Source organism: Phalacrocorax aristotelis, chromosome 16 (assembly GCF_949628215.1).
Source record: "Phalacrocorax aristotelis chromosome 16, bGulAri2.1, whole genome shotgun sequence".
NCBI classification, from domain to species: Eukaryota; Metazoa; Chordata; class Aves; order Suliformes; family Phalacrocoracidae; genus Phalacrocorax; species Phalacrocorax aristotelis.
The window spans coordinates 11,496,090-11,512,408 of NC_134291.1; the positions used below are offsets into that span (position 1 = coordinate 11,496,090).

Consider the following 16,319-nt stretch of genomic DNA (forward strand, 5'->3'; position numbering starts at 1 on the left):
ACGTAATTGGTTGCAAGAACAATGCATTTACTTCAATGCCATTCCTGTTTCCTCCAGTTGGTTATAAAGATGCCATTAAAAATACATGTTTTCCTTCTAGTTGCACTCAACTATCATTGATCCCTGCGGTTTTAAGTATGGGGTGAAATTCTGGCACAGTCAAACAACCCTACAGGTAACCATTAGCAAACATAGCACTGTTGCTTATAGCAGTCAGTTGCTTAACAATGCTGAATTGCATCATGTTCAGGGGTAGAAATGGTACTTTTCAGAGAGAAAAAAAAAAAGAATAATTGAAAGATAATGATCCAATACTGGAATCATATTCAAATAGGAAAAGTCCTATTAGAGACTGTCCATAGAGAGCGCACCGTAAAATTGCAGCCTGCGTTGCAAGACTATATTGCTCTAGGAGTCAGTCTTGTTCCAGTACATTTATACTGACACTCCCATTTATACTCCTGCATTCTTGGCAACTGAGAATAGTCATACAGGTATATCATGACTTGTCAACTGAATTATAAAATCTAAAAAATCAGTCAGGGTAATCGTGTCCCCTTATTGTCTTCTAAATTCAATCTTGCAACATAAAACACTATCTGACGATGATAAGGCAATTCACTCTGATTCCTGAATTTTCAATGCATTTTTTGCCACCTTCTATGCCCTGTTTCAGACCAGACCTAGACAAGATTTGTCTGGCTGGGCTTTAAACTCCAAACCATCCTGGGTAGCGGCTAGCTTTATCATGGAGCCTTAGACCTCAGCTAAAGTTCTGACAAAAGCAAAATTATTGACAAGTTATGGGTTTACGCTCAGCAAACAAACTCCCCAAAAAACAACCCAAAACAACAACAAAAAACCCCTTACTTTGTTCTCTGTCATTCCAATTTTTTTCCTCAATGAAACAATACACCCTGCGCTTAATACCTGTACGTCTGTGGGCAATGGGGAAAGGACTTTTCATTGCACAAGGGCACATTTTTATTGTTTTGCCTTCTACCTCTTTCTCTTCCTGTTGTTCACATCTGTTCTCCCTTGAATGACTGAAAAAGAATAAGAAAAAGGACGCATTTTCTCAGCATCTATGTTAGTTGTCCTCAACTCATTACTTGCCCCAACTGTTATTACCCTTCTTTTTACCTTGTAACTAACACGCCATTCCCTTTATCACCTTCTCAACATCAGTGGTCTCCAAAGAGCAAATCAAAGAGTCGTAGGGAGAGAATCTGCCCTCAGTCACACCAACATTAATGCAGAGCAAGTCTTTCAGATTTAGCGTAAGAATTCAAACTTGATATTTGTGTAACTGAGAACAGAATTTGGTCCCTCTGTTGAAGCGTGTATTCCAGACTGCTTCTACAGGCAGAACTTGTCCTTAGAAGTTATTCTTTTAAGACCTGCAGGAAAATTAGCGTTTGTGCACAGTACTCTATATGCTGTCTGAATTTTTGAGCAGTACAGGTACAAAATTTACAGTGCACTTTATTAATCTGCCACACATGTTTTTCCCTCAAGTTGGATGCATTTACACCTCTCATCCTACCTATCGCATAGCATCCACTAATAGACAGTTTTACTTGTAAAATCTCTAACACACGGAAGTACATTTAAAAGAGAAATAAAAGCCCTTGACAATAGTGTACTTGATCCTCTGCAAATCCCTGTGGATGTATAGTACACAGTAAGTCCAAAATAATTAATAGGGTCAGCTCCAAAGACGTCAGGTTCACTGAAGCATTGTATGTTTCTCTGAAAGGGAAACAACGCTGACACATTTTTAAAACTTATGGTAAACTAAATGTTGTCTCTAGAGATTGGCACTTCCATAGTGCTTTTGTAACTTCTCATTGCTACCTGTATTTGCTCTTAGTCATACTGGTGGAGCACTTTTCTTCTTTAAAGGATGTGGAAATCTAAGGGTAGACTTGAGTGAAAAAGCCTGCTATGCATCTTATTGCATTGTTCTGCAATTACTCAAGAAATATAAATGCAATGGCCAACATCATTCTAATCTCTTACTCTAGTTTTTCACTGCAGAAGGGCTTGTTTCCATACAGAAGAAGTACTCACAGTGCAAACCCAGTGAACGCACCAGATTTTAAAAACACGTCAAAGATTGGATTCGGTAAAGTACTTGGTATTTGTCTACTTGAACCCATCAAAATCAAATGCCAACAAGCTTCAAGGAAGGAAAGTCAATGCTTTTTAAAAATCCCATTATGTGGGAAGCCATAATAGGCACTTAAATTTTGTCACTCAATTCCACCTACATTTAGCAACTCTGTTTTTAAGCTAAATTCACATTAACATTTGCCTTTCTAGACACAAACGGCACCAACAGAGGGCATGCGGAAATTTCAGTCATTGAGAAAGAAAAAAGATTCATCCTATGCCAATAACAACAACCTAACAACCCGGTAACTAGCCCTGCTTAAGAACTTCTCCTGCCCAACACTGATAGTGCTTCCCCTAGAATATAAATTTATCCCAGCATCACACATAATAATTTCTTTGTTAATCTGTCATTTAAAATAAACCCTAAGGATCTGTTCATTTGTATTCAGAAGTTACAGCGAGTGCTGCTGATGGAAGTTCTTCAAATATTTTTGCAGTTGGAAGACTCAGTTTATTGGTAAACACTGATTTTAACAAGGAAATGGTAGCTTTGCTTCATTGTTTTGAGCGGCAGACGAAGCTCTAACTTCTTAGGGACACAGTGGGGGCTCGAATGAAGACAGGAATCATTAGGAAGAGGACTGTCAGTTCCAGCGGCAGCTCTCTCTCGTGGCTATGACAAGTGACCTCTGCCAAGGCAGGTCATTGCTATGAGAGGAGCCATGTAGGAAAAAGAGAAAGAATGAGGCAAAAGAAACCAGTAGACTAATGCAGTATAATTTAAAAGCTGACCCTGTACATTAAGGCTAATGGAACTAAACAACTGTAATCCTGAAAAGAAAATGGAACATTATTGAGAATGTAGCTACAGTACTTGAAATCCAATTAACTGTTATAGCTCCCTAAAGATTTGGATCACATTTTTTTTCCCTTTCATTAACTGAAATTTGTTTTTTCTTTGATTAAGCTTAATATTAAAAACCAGACAGAACGGTAATCAAAAATATGTATCATCTTAGGCCCACTCTGCATTATTAAAATCTCTCGTTTCAATCATTTGCATGATATTTCACCAGTAGTAGACTCACTTAGAAATAGTCAGTCTGTCAATTAGCAAAACCCTCCTCTAAACCACAGCTTCCATAGTTCCATGCTAAGTGTATATCTGCCTCCTTCTCTAGCTTGACACATTTAACATGGAGAACTCAATGACCTCCCAAGCATATCCAAATCCAAACTTATACCAAAGCAGGTGAATTTGAAATCTGAAGGTTGTTGTTATTGATACAATTAATTAACCTTCTTTTAATCTGTCTGTGATACATTTTGGGTAAATTCTCTGTAGTGAAATAAAATAAAACATCATCACAAAGAACCTTCCGCTTTATTTATTAAAAGAAGAAGAAAAAAAAATTGTATCACTTAACATCTGGATTTGATATTGGGGTTTTGGTTGTTTTTTGTTTGGTTGGGTTTGGGTTTGGTTTTGTTTTTTTTTTTTTTTTTAAGAAAGCTGGAATTAGACCACTGGGTACCTTCAAAAAGAGAAGTACAAACACATTCAGTGGTCATAAAATAAATGAGATATATAGAGGGGTATCTCAGCCTTAATTAAGGACAGACATTCTCCCCAGACTCCCTTGATACACTTAGCGAAGATACCACATCTAGGCAAACCCTGTGGATTCTGGCAGTGTACATCTTCTGTATTTCACAACAAATCCCCAGACCAAAGAGTAAAGGCATTAAAGAAAGTGGGATCAATATTTCTCAGCCTACTTTCGCTCTCCTCCCTAAACCTCCGAGTCAAGAGTCCTAATATTCCTTCTCTGTAGTCATCACCATCACTATCCTGGCTGCGGAAAAGTAAAAGTCTGCAGCTTAAAATAGAACAGGCAAGATTTCTTCCATTCTCACACCCTGGAAGATGCAGAGCTGGTTTATATAGCAGCATCGTACCGTTCCCATACAGCCGCACAAATGAGTGGACCAGGAATACTCCCGTAGTCAGACATCAATTTCTGCTAAGATGTAGCAGCTACCCTTCTCGCAGCTAGTGATGGGCATTTCGAAGCTAAAAGCAGTGCCTATCCATGGGAGTGCTGCTTCCTTTTACTATAAAACAACTTCACTTAAATCACCAGTGGAACTAAAATTCCACTGTTGATGTGAAAACTGTAGTAATGCTGAAGATGGGCAAAAAGCACGGTAGAGAGAGGGCAAACAATTAGCACGTGCTTGATGTGGAGCGCAAGGCTACAGGGAGCGTGGGCAGTCCCGCTCCACAGAGCTGGCTCCCAAGCATCAGAGTTAGATTTTTTGGGCCAGATTCTACCTTAGCTTCAGCACCACCCACCTAAATTAGATAAGCTGGCTGGGATTGCTATTGTGTAACTGAAGACAAGTTGTTGCTTAGATGAACACACTGTGTAAATCATATCTATTGGAAAAAGGATGATCAATCTCCAGAGCTACTACCTCGGTACAAGATCGGCCAAGAACACCAAGTTGAGGCACTCTCACTTTTATAAGGGAGTGTTTGCATAACCTGGTTGATTTGTAACAGTTTTCCATTCAAGTTAATTATTTTAGTAGTTTCTTACCCAATCCTCTGTCAACGAGATTAGAAAAAGGACACAGTTTCTCTTATTTTAAAGAAGAAAAAGGAAACAAGAAGAAAGTCTATTGATTGGACTGTTCAGTTCTGTGCTCTCTGTTTCATAAAACAAGCAGAGTTATTCCGAAAGCTAATATACTTTTTTTTAATCATTTCCTAAAGCTTATTTCAGAAACTCATTAAGTAGTTTGTGAAGGTCAAAACCTGTGCCTGTGTCCACCCTGAACATGTCTCAGTAATCAGTGATGTTTTCAAAATATACTGCTTGGTCCTTCAAGCAAAACAAGTTGAACTGTTCTAGTACTAAGCAACCATGTGGTCAGAAACGTACTTGAGCTGGTCCGAAGCTGGAATTTATTAGCTCCCTTCCTGACGACAAATTCCACATAGGACATCTAAGGAGCTGTTGTGAAATTTTGGTGATTCAACTTCATATCAAAATGATTGAGTACAAGTATATTTGCAGCCCAAGAGTGTAAGTGAAATCTGGAAGCTAATTTTGTATAAGATCACAACCTCCAAATTAAATAATAGATGTAGCCTGCCTGCTGCATCATCAAATTTTAATTAGATTCTTTGCAGCTGTATGTCTTTGATCTCAGCTAAATAAATCATAGATGCATTGTGGTGTTTTGGTTGGATTTTGTGTCATGCTAAACTCACATATGAAACAGAATAATGCGTTTGAATCTGCATTGTTACAAGGAGAGAGAGAGACGGTAATTCCCCCTGAAATGGCACCTAGAGCACTGAATTAATTCAACATCTACCTTGATCCTCACCCCTGTTTTCAAAATTAGGTAAAATCAATTTTTTTTCCCCAAAAAACTTTTTTGTTTTCAAATGGCACTACCACAATCCAACAACTGCATTGTTGTAGCTTCTGAAGACATAGGCTGAATCCAAGAGCCGTAAGGGCTCCACTGAACCAAGATTTGTCGACTCTCTGCTGCTTGATGTTATCAGACACTGAAATGTGTTTGTGCGATTGGAATTCTTGGGCTCATTTATACAGACAAAATGAATCAACAGGACTGAAGTATGAAAAATGGTGAAGTTGGTGGTTCCAGTCCTGTGGCAAACTGCTGCTCACCATTAGGGCGATTTGATTCTGGTTTAAAAGATGAAATAATAAGCCAAATCCTGAATTATAGGATACGGACAGCATGTATTTGACCTGAGAAGGGAATGGATTTATTTGCTAATTACTTGCAGTAGGATTTGGATTTCGAGCATCACAAGATTTCCAAGAGCTCTGAATGCACACACCCCCCCTTAACCTAGTTCCGAAAGAGATCAAAAGGAGTCCCTCCAAGGAGCCCCTGCTGGAGCTGGGAGCTTCGCTGCTGCATGTTTCCAAGAGCTATACGTTTTAGGCTCTTTTTTTGCTCCTGAGCTGATAACATGAACTGATTCAAATAAAATCAAATTAAAATGCAACTTTATATAAAGTACATTAAAATGGCTGCATTAGGTAGATTTCCTCTGCCAGCATACTGCAAGACATAGGTTAGCAATAATCCACAAGCAAGAAAAGCAAATCACTGCAAGGTCAGATTCTGTTCATGGTTAGTAGTATTATGAACAAGTTGCTTGTTTTAAAAAGACCATACAAATTACTTTGTAAACCAACTGGAATCAGTTATGTTTTAACCACAATTTATTAACAACACAGAAATTGTTAGTCTTATAAATGAAAATTGTTAACCACAGTCCCACTGTAATGAGGGCAATTTAATTCTTTTAATGCTTGCATGTGCAATTGTTTTTGAAAAATAGTAATATGCAAGCAGAAAAAGGCTGACCTGCAGCAGCTTATATCTTCCATAATGTGTACATATATATTGTAATTCCTAGGAGGATATATCAAAAGGATTTTACATATAAGAATATATCAATACAAGCCAACTAATCAAATTATTTCCTATTTATGCACTGAAAAGAAATTGTCATTTAAACCCAGTGCTAACTCTGTTAGAACAAATACCTAGAGGCAGCATTAAAGAACATATTCCCCGTGTTACTTCCCACAAAGATAAAGTTTCAAGGAACCCTTTTGTAACTCAGATAACAGTAAATCTTTGGATTTCTTTCTTCAGCAGAATGGGCATCAGCTGCCTTCTATTTTGCTATTCCTCTGCACTCTTCACAATGGCTGGCTGGTAGATCCTCTACATAGACAGTGCATAAGGCCAGGCTGTATCTATAACAATATGCAGGCACACTAAGAGCTTTATTTGGTTCTCTAAAACATCTTCCTCAGTAAGCTGCATAGATTTGATATCGAGTGTTTAGACATAGACCATTTGTACAATTTAACCTTCAGTATTTATACAACTATAAAGGGAATATGGTGTATTTTTATGTCCCAGAGCAGTACATAAAAGGAATAAAAAATGCAAAGAGCAGACAGACAAGCTTTCAAAAAAATGTAGACCCTGCTCTTATGTTGCTGCATAATGGTGTGTAAAATGTACTCCAATTTTTTGGTCACAGGACACAGAGTGTAGCATGAAAGCAAGAATATTAATCACATAAGTTTTGCCTATCACTTGCCTTGAAACCTTCATATGTCAAGCAGAAGTTTAATGTTCTCCCCAGACTAATTTTTTTCTTGTTCCTTTCTTTTTTAAAACAAAGCACTTTGCATAGCAAAATAGCTTGATTACCTACTCCTGTGGAAAAAAGCATGCCTCAAGGCATGTTAACTTATCCCAATTCACCGGATTAATTTTAGCTTAAAGGGTTTTCTCATCATCTTTTTCTTCCTCAATAGTTTCTCTTAAAACTACTAAAGCAGAGGGTACAGTCTAAAAATATGTAACTCAATCCATTAGTTTCTTTGCCACATCAAGGACATCTTTTGTACAGTAAATAACCGTGACTGTCTAAGAAACTATGCTGTGTATTATAAAACACTTTGTGTTTTCTTTCACCTTTTGCTATGCTTTTTGAAGCTAGCCAAAAGCTGTAATATGTTCCTTCACTTAGTTTCTTCTTCAGCTTGATAGTGATCTCTCTACAGCATTCTCCAAGTAAGCTCAAAAGAGCACATCTGAAGAAACACTCCGAAACTTCTGAAGATCATCGTCTAGCTTTTTGAAAATATTTTTGAAATTATATATGGGTCCAGCTTAAGCCACTGTTGAAGACACTGAATCACAGAGTGAGAACGTAGCTGTTTCTGAAAGGTCTTTTAAAGTGTCAAGTTAACCATGTAAAAGGACTAGTCAGTTCTAAGATTCTAGGTCATTATGAATTAAATGCATGACAAATTTTCAAAAGGAGCCATGGGTTATTCCTCAGAATAACCAACACCAATATTCTAAGTCACCTATTCAGAAGATACTGCCGTTAGATTCCTACTTAATTCTGTGTGCAAGATACTCAAACTAAGATGAAACCTAACTCTCAAAGTCAACAACATAACTGCTACTGCCTGAAGACTCTTTTTGACAGAAGCAGAGGAACTGAGACCTCTTTTCCTGCAGGGAGAAGGAAACAGGCTCCACAGAAGCGTTCCACGGCTGCCTGACCGCAACAGACAGGAGGGCCCGGAGGATGCCCTGGCATCCATGTACCAACCAGGGAGCTGAGGAGGCAGCTGAATTTTGCACACTGGCACAGACTTAGTGTGATGTGGGGCAAATCAAGCAGCATAGCGCCGTGCCATGGGAGACACCGAAGAAGCACCACCAATCATACTGCACAGGCCCGTCTAGGTTAGCATGTCCTGCTCCTTTGAAGGAGGGCTGAATCATTGTGGTTGCGGTGCCTCCAGTCCTCAAGCTAGCTCAAGTACCACTTCAGAGCCCTACACTACACAGACCACCCTGTAGTCTGTGTGGGAAGTGGGAACAAAAACACTAGTCTACCTCCAGGGGACATTTTGAAGATAAACATGTTGAGAGGCACTCGGGAACAGCTTGAAGTTCCTTCCTCTGGCCAACAGGCATGCAACAGACACATACACACATACATATGCACACAGAGGAAGCAACAACTCATTGCTGCTACTCCCTCCTTTTTCAGATGGAAAGCGAAGATGAGATGAGAGAGACTGACTTCACTCAGTAGAGCCTTTTTCAGGGGCTGGTTTACAAATAAAGCAATACCTCTGTGCTCTCTGCTAACAATTAGATTGTGAACTAGCCGTTAGTCCCTGAATACGACTGCACAGCCGCTGTCTGTCCAGCTATTATTAGCCATACACAGTCAAAAATGAAAGCAGTTCATACAGAAAATTCGAAGTATGAAACTCTATATTCATTTCAAAGCTTGTTTGAATTGCAACTTCTTTAAATAAAAAAGTAGGCTTCTAATCAGGTCACAGTGAAATTTTCATTTCCTGGAACCCTAGCATTTAGGAGACAAAAATCTCTTTTTATTATGTATGTCACATACACTGTCATATTTTCTGAGCCCCTCAGAAGCATTCTTCAGGGCAGTCTGGGTCAACTAATTTAGTCAACACTTACATAAAAGTCACTCGGAGTTCAAGTCTCAGGGCTACCCTGAAACCAGACAATGCCCATGTCATCAGGAGTGCCTGGCTGGGGGGCTGTGCGAAACCATGACTGTATTAACTGGGGAAGGAGGGGGAGGACATGGAAGAGGAAATAAAAATATATTCAAAACAGAGATCTAAGATTAAAAGAATCAATTACCTGTTGTTTTAGTCTTGCGTGCTCTTTAACATAAAGATCTTCTATAAATAGATGTTGGAGGTTGCCAAGCAAATAGCTAAACATACAGAAGGTGCAATTTTTATTTTAAAATATTAGGCTAGCTGATGCTTGCACATGCATTCTGTACAAGCTGAAAAACAAAAGCATACTCTTATATAGTTAATAGCAGCCAATTTTCTCATTAAGTCTAAGAGACTATTATTCTTCCGTACTCTCTCTCTTCAAGACCCTGAGTCATTCTTGAGTCACATGTTTTCAAAGTAGGACACGCAAAATAACACAGCTCAAACCACTTAAAGAAAAGATTCTGAGAAGCCTAAAATAGGCACTTCGGTTGTAGAAGTGAAATGGGGACAGGTATTAAATAAACAATGCACAGAAGGCGTGAGCATACAGGCCATGTTAAAGATGACACAAGGAGGACAGAAGGGAAATAAAGTCACAAAAGTTTTGAAGATATGTGGTACATTAAAGACTTACCATAACATTATAATCTCTATTTTTACCTCCGAGTGCTTCACAACTGTGAGGTCTGTGACTTTGGGGGCATAAATGGAATTCCTGATTATAGGGAAAATTTCGTTCTGCTCTAGCAACTGGATTATAAATTTGTGATGCTTTACGATTGAGAGGAACACGTGCCTATAGTTTTAAAGAGTCCATGAAGTACACTTTCTGCATTCCTCCCCAGATGAAGCACCAAGAAAAAGTAATTTCCAATTTTGGAGATGGCCGGATTAGAGAATTTGAGGAGACTTCCTGTGAAAGGCCGTAGCAATCTCAGAAGTCCAAAACACGGCAAAATTCCTGTGTCACAGGACAACAGTGAGGCACCAAGAGGTGCTGGACCAAGAGGACTCTGGCAGGAGAAGACATTCAGTACCTCACAGAAATGGAGTCAGAGCATGGTGTGCAAGATTTTACAGAAGCGAGCGGAGCTTTATGCAGGTTTTGTATTTAGCAACATGACAGATAATACCCATGAGGGGCATATTTCAGTTTCCTTGTAATCAAGCTGAACAACAGCACTTAACTTAATTCATGCAACTGCCATACCCAGATAGGAGATGTCACAACAATACGAAAGTGGAAAATGTGATTGCTGAAAAAAAACAGTTAACGATAACTTTCTAAAAATAATGTCACATTTTTAATTGTGCTCTCAGTTAGAAAAAGCTAACAGACATGCAATAAATTAGTCTTCAACATCCTCCCTATCCTAGGGCTCCTATGAATTAGCTATCCAGTTCTGGAAAGGCATACCCTCCTGCTGAGGCCTGGCATTACAGGTCTCTCTACAGCAGTGGGGAATCCCAGCAGATGACCTGTGTCATGCTCAGGAGTATCCACACTTAACCAGGAAAATCGCTTCTGTGCGCCTCTAGCACCTTTGCTGTCAGACTACAGTTGTGTCTATTTTCCAAGAAGATTATCCAATTGTGTCTACTATCCAAGAAGATAAGGAAGGTTCAACCACCCCAAAGCTATCAGTTTTCCTTATAGAAATGTGCCTTCTGAGGCACAGGATTTGAGGAACTTCCCAGAGACATCCATAAATGCAGGAAGAGTAGGGAAATGAGCACAGGTTGCTGGAGTCCCACGCCTGCACCGACTATTCCTATACTTAGTGATTAGGGTGCTAAATCTCTTGTTGGTCGAGGGTCTATTAGTCACCGATTTTCATAATTAACCTCTTGCTTTGGAGATCATAATTCGTGTGCAAATTGCCTATGAGTAAAGCAAGGTCACTCAGAGATGAAAGGCAGCATATTTCATCCCATGCAGATATTCACATGGAAGGCATCAGACAACAAATATTATCAGTAAAATGTAATTGGGATAATCTCACTCAGCTCAGCAGTGTGTCAAAATATCCCTCTGACAAAATAAGAGCCCAAAGAAACAAACCAGTTTATAACCAGGGATAAAAAAGATTAATCACTCAAAGACAGAGGAAGAACTAGGTAGGCAAACACTGTACAGTCATCATAAAACATGTAAAATAATGCCAGAAAAGAGAAAATTACTAATTTTTTTTTTCCAGGAACTCTTCTGTGCACTGGAAAAAAGCTCCCATTACACCGCATGCAAGAGAAAACAGATTGGTTTCAAAAGGTTCCTCACTACCACCAATTTTGACAGCAGCAGATGCACAAATTTACCACCTGAAAGTCCTACCTAGCTGACTTGGGATGATTAGTGTAAGCTGATTTCCTCTCTCCCTGGGCACTAAGCTTTTGGCTATTTGTATAAATGCAAGTGTTTTCAGTCCTGCACACACTCAGCGGTAGTTTAGTCAACTAACTATTCATGTTGAAGGAGAAAATAGATGCTGTGGTGCACATCACAGCCTTTCACAAAACCTAAACAGAGAAACCCAGAACCTTTCTCAGGGACTGCAGAGGCCAGCTATGACGACCACAGATTTCCCATCTATTTTTTTCCTCTATGCCCAGTGGATATGTATGGCTTCAGGCCACAGGTTGTCCTTTTACTTCTCTTCACCGCACCATGCCTCTGCTGCCAAACTCTCAGAGATCTGAGACGAAGCTTATTTCACAGTTTGAAAGAAATATTTATTCCCCATTCATTCTCTGGTTCCCCATCCCCAAATTTAGCCAAAACTCACTTTTTCCCGTGTCCAGGGTTTTGGGTCTAATATGGAGACTGACAGAGTGAAGGAGGGAGGGAGGAGACATTGGAGTTGCTCATTGGCTCCGTGACAGACCCAGATGAAAAATGGGAATATTGTAGCAGCTTTACTCACAGCTCTCATATTTCCCATCAACATTTTGAGAAAATAATCAGATTTTCTGCAATAAATGACATTCAGTGACAAGCAACTGGAATCTGGGAGAACATTGACAGCAAACTTTGAAAGTATGGTTTTAGAGTTCAAAACAAGCTACATGTGATTAAATGAGCTATGCAATAGTATTTATATCCACCCTAGTTTGTGTAGGAATCAACTCATGTAGATCTTCAAGTCGCTATCCTCCAGAAAGGCTGCAAATCCAAAGGACTTTCGTTAAGTATAATTTAACTGCATCAGCCCCGCTGCCACCCCAGTTCTGCCTTAAATACATTTTATAGGATTACCATGTTTATAATGAATTATTTATTGGCTTAAATAACTTGGAACAAAGTATGGCTCACTACAAAAAGACTGAAAAATGGTAATTTTTTTATATATATATATATGCATATATATGTATACAAAATAAAATGGAAAACGGTTTTCCATGCTAAGCTGAACAAAATCACAGAATCCCAGGCTGGTGGGGGCTGGAAGGGCCCTCGGGAGCTCACCCCGTCCCACCCCCTGCTTAAGCAGGCACACCCAGAGCAGGGGGCACAGGACCACGTCCAGGCGGGGTGTGAATGTCTCCAGGGAAGGAGACTCACAACCTCCCAATCACTACAAGCAAGTTTTCAAAAAAAGTTCATACTGTCACAAAATGTTTTAGTTTGATTATACAGAAATTAGCACAGGAAGCAATGAAATCCCAGGCTTTCTCTCAGGGCTATGTAAGAGTTCAGAAGCTGGAGAACTAGTTCCTCTTTCTATCAAAGCACTTGGATTAATCATCTAATTTCCCTGTGCCTAAAATTATTCTACGCACTTGCATCCTTATTATCAGAAGTCCACAGATAAAAGACACAGTGCAAGGATTAATATTATTAGCAGAAATGAAGAAATTGCACACAGCTTCCACTCTCTCCCTTCCCCCAGAAGCGTTAGGGTTGTTTTTCACCAGCTATTTATCAGAAATTACTATTAGCAGACATGCTTCTCTCAAACCATAATTTGTAGGCTCAATACTGTGCACTTGAAACTCCCGTTTGAGTCCCTGGGAGTCTGGAGACAGCAAGTGTTACGACCTTTGTTATGGTCTGTCAGCATGCCAGAAATACTAGACCGTATCATTGACATTGAAAAAATAACTCCATTACCCTAGAGTGGTAGTAGGGTCTTATTCCTTTTAGGCTCAAGTTCTAGAAAGAGATTATCACCATTTATTCAGTACATTTTAAGGACTGTAGGAGAAGGTGGCTTATTTCTATATATTGTTCATGTAATAGCTCAACATTTTCATAAAAATAAGGAGCTTGTACTGCAAGGTGCTGACAGCACCTCCCATTTTAAATACACTGCTATCTGAATATGGTGGAAAAAATGCATTTCTTTGGATCAGCCTCTCTCCCGCAAGTAACTACAGGCACATGATCTGAGTAGAACTGGCAATACCTGATATTCACCTGCAAAAGTGAATCTTCTACGCAGTTGCATTATGTAGAAAGAAATCCCTTTCAGCCCCTTGAAGCGCCACCGATCAACATACTGTGATCAGCGATGAAACTTAATGATGATCGTATTGATCCTTATATATATAAATTGATGCTTACCAAATTCTGTCTCTTAAATGCAGTTACTTTTCTTTGTTTCCCAAGTGAATGTTAGAGCTTCAATTGCATTTTTTGTGGCTCATAAAGCCCCAGATGAATTAATTCCAAAATACAATTTTAATCTAATTTAAAAATGTCCATACATTGTCCTCTACGTCATAGGGCAGATTAGCGGAGGATGACTGATTTTTTGGACTAAGGCATCCTACATCTAGCTTAAAATTTTGTTTGAACCAATATCCTCATATGAAACACTGCAAGTTAAATAAATAATAATAAATTCCTGTTGATTTCCTCAAGGTTATAATCTCATTTAAAAACGTTCATTTATTTAACATTTTGTAGATGGCCGCATTTACAGCTCAATAAAAGTACTATTATTTTTCAGAAACACTAATAAAAATTATTAATATTTCCGTTTTTTAAAAATACTTTTCTTGCCACTCAGACTATGGCTTAGGTTTTTCTTCTGTAGTACACAGAGTTAATATCTAAGCAACATGAAAGGAAATCCATCAACATGACTGCAGGCCTCAGAGGCTTGGTAAGAGGATATTGAACCTTTCAGCCAGAGGTCGTTGTTTCCAATGTGCCCTTGGCAGGCCGCGACTGAAACTCATTAGCATTTGAGGGCTCGTCGGTGGTCTGCAAACCTGGATCTTTAAAATTCACCTTCTCATGCAGTCAGACTTGGCCTTGCAGAGGAAATTCCTCCAAACTGGACCAAATATGTACAAAAGTAATGCACTTTTCTTGCTGAGAAGTAGAATACATTTAGTAATAAATAAAATTTAGAGAGTCATTTATATCTGCCCTTGTTTGTAGCCCAGGAAAAATAACTAAGCTCAGTAGCTAGAAGCCGTCTGCCTTAGCACTTCTGGGGGATGCAAGAAGTGAAAGGAGATTGCTGGTGAGGTATCTTCTTGCCTGTAGACAGGGTCCAACCACAACAGCATTGAGATGAAGTGCCAGAAGTACTCTCAGTTAAGCTCAGCCTGCTTCATGAATAAACAGAATTTCAGTCTCTAGGGCTGTCAACCCAGGACATTTCATAAGCCCTTAATTCTTATATGAAGTACAAACAGAGATTATATATGAGAAGTGTAAGAAATAATTGATGGTTACAATGCCATTGACTGCAGTAGAGATAAGATCAGGTCCATCATAAACTACTGACATGCTGGTTCCAGAGACACAGATCAGCCATGACGATATGTTTTCTGCTCATTAAGGCTCCATTAACGAAATTCCAAGAATTTGCCCAGTGGAACTGCACAGATGCCACTATTTTCTTCTCATCTCTTCCCCTGTGACAGTCATAAACCCAAGTCTTCCCTGGTGCTTTGTTAAAGGACTTGAGTCGACTACTTGATGAAATTTGAAAATTTATACTCCCCCCTCCTGAATTGTTCTTTCTTTTGCTGTCTTAATGTCAGATGTCCCTGTGCCTTTGCTACCTGGAAGCAAGATAAGTCAGTGGGAGCTGAGAACTTCCCTTCCCTTGGGATTATGTCCTTTAGCTGTATCTCAGAAAGAGAAGAAAAGCTCCCTAATTGAGCATACGGTTTATTTAAATAGATTTTCTCCATGAAATTAAACAAACATTGCAGCAATATCTCGGTCACAACTCTACAGTCACTTGAAAATCTGGATCAAGTTATTGACGCGTTAAAAACACAGTGAATAGCGCATAGCAGATCATGGGAATAGGTGTTTCCATTAATTCTTGGAAATGCTAAATTTTTGGCAGAAAACTTTTCAATACCCTCAAGGCTTTGTCTGTTCAAATTTCAATGAACTACTTCACTATAGTAACAGAATTCCACGGAGAACTCATAAGCTTCTGCTCTTAAGAGCTAGGTAAGAGAGGAAAAATAAATCACAATTAATAAGGGAAAGTATTCCTGAGTTAATTAAAACGTTACTTCTTAATGTACTGATTTCAGTCAGATGGGTTTGCCTTTTAAAATACACCCCTTTAGTTACAGGCTTAGAAATAATTAAGGTCAGTTTGTGAATTGTGTTTAGAAGCAGATGCAACTGAATAAGTAAACGATGAGAAAATAATCACTGGAAGAAATAGTTCTCACCTTATAAGCACTTCACAGTATATTAAAAATCAGCTACTGCGTTATACTCCTCCCTACTTATTTCCTTCCTAACATACACAGAACTAGGCTGGACATAATGTCCTTATACTAACAAAGAAAGAACGTAATTTTTCCCTATTGATTAAATTTATGTTTTTAATCATATCGTAAGTATATTAAAATATAGATGGAGCTCAAGCCACTGATCATAAAGATGAAGATTTGTAGGATGGGTTCAGCAAATAGCGTCTACATCAATCATGGCATGAGAAGTAGCCTATGGGCCAGATCTTTAACTGGAGTAACTCTTTAACGAAGCTGATTCTACATCACTGGAGGATACATCCTTCCTCTCTCCTCCCTGGGAGCCATTTCAGTACCACCCACCTCCTGCCTTCC

General features: G+C 39.0%; 1 long non-coding RNA gene across 1 annotated transcript in view; it reads right to left on the reverse strand.

Annotated features, from left to right (window-relative positions):
- Positions 1 to 548: 548 nt before the first annotated feature.
- Positions 549 to 16,319, reverse strand: part of LOC142065316 (uncharacterized) — a 51,077-nt gene continuing 35,306 nt past the window's right edge. The window contains exon 3 of the long non-coding RNA XR_012663346.1: positions 549 to 1,046. This is a non-coding gene — a long non-coding RNA (uncharacterized LOC142065316). The remainder of the gene's footprint in view (positions 1,047 to 16,319) is intronic.